Raw genomic sequence first — 1,540 nt, 5'->3', positions numbered from 1 at the left:
AAGAAGTTTACTTCAAATAAAAGTATAGAGGAGATGTCATTAATTCGTAGCTCACGGGAAGGCGAAGAATGCTGTTATCTTCACATCTTCTGTGTCGAACAATGATCCGTCAAGTGTCATGAAAATTGCGAGCTAACCGCATTTTATAATTTCGAGGCAAAAAAACACAGAGTCTGTTGAACATTCGATTAATGCTATGACACATTCATATGCAACAAAGACAGTGATACTCATGAGCATTCCACAGCATTCTATCTGTCTTCAACGACCTCAGGATATATTAGGACCAAAAATGAAAAGTGAGTATTTGAAATAAGCGAGAGTAAGCCAGAGTACATTTCCGATAATTTTATGTTTATAGTTATCCTTAATGTGAGTGCTGGTTACTGTCTTACGTAGAATGTTGATTGCCTCATGTGAACTTTGGTTTCTGACGAAATTGAAAATGACTTACAATCGGGACGTCTTAAACAACCCCTAGTTCTTCCACTTTGCAAACCCACGTTCTATCTGATCAGTTCAAATTCTGTTAATCTCTACAGTACTTGTCCTAATCTTTTTTTTTTAATCTTGCGTCTCCGATGTCACAGTTAAATTTGTATCTTGGTAAAGCTTGATTCATGGCCAAAGATAGTGAATTTGTCTCCCTGTAGACACAGGATATGTTACAGAGCTCAGAAATAAAGTTCAGTTAAATGAGACTAGGCAAACAGTGTGTTTCACTAAACCACAGAGCTCAAGACAAATTAAACCCTATAAACAGTAGGAAACAGGTAGCTTACAGCCCAGTCCGCACACTGACAAAAAGACTGTACATCCAACCAGAAGTAATGATGTCGTAAACTGGCTGCAACAACAGATTTAAGAAATTGAAGAATGCATTAAAATCTCACCCTCGAAAAGCTGACAATATCCTAACGCGAGGTATACTACTTCAAAGCGTCCAACACAACGATAACCGGTGAAGACATTGACGTGGGGTTAAGAGAAAGTCTTTAGCTTAGAAATGTTGTTTTTTTCGTTCAGATTCACGAGATTATCTGAGTCAAAGATTCCTGCTCTTGGAACGAATAAGCACGCAGCAGTTAACAGTGTCCTGATAGTAAAAGAAGGCTGGGTAGAACAGTCTTGGTATAGGCAACGGAAGGCTCCAAAATACACTCCTGGAAATGGAAAAAAGAACACATTGACACCGGTGTGTCAGACCCACCATACTTGCTCCGGACACTGCGAGAGGGCTGTACAAGCAATGATCACACGCACGGCACAGCGGACACACCAGGAACCGCGGTGTTGGCCGTCGAATGGCGCTAGCTGCGCAGCATTTGTGCACCGCCGCCGTCAGTGTCAGCCAGTTTGCCGTGGCATACGGAGCTCCATCGCAGTCTTTAACACTGGTAGCATGCCGCGACAGCGTGGACGTGAACCGTATGTGCAGTTGACGGACTTTGAGCGAGGGCGTATAGTGGGCATGCGGGAGGCCGGGTGGACGTACCGCCGAATTGCTCAACACGTGGGGCGTGAGGTCTCCACAGTACAT

This window comes from Schistocerca piceifrons, chromosome 3 (assembly GCF_021461385.2).
Source record: "Schistocerca piceifrons isolate TAMUIC-IGC-003096 chromosome 3, iqSchPice1.1, whole genome shotgun sequence".
NCBI lineage: Eukaryota > Metazoa > Arthropoda > Insecta > Orthoptera > Acrididae > Schistocerca > Schistocerca piceifrons.
The sequence above is the reverse complement of the archived record's forward strand: the minus strand, read 5'-3'. Positions refer to the sequence as shown.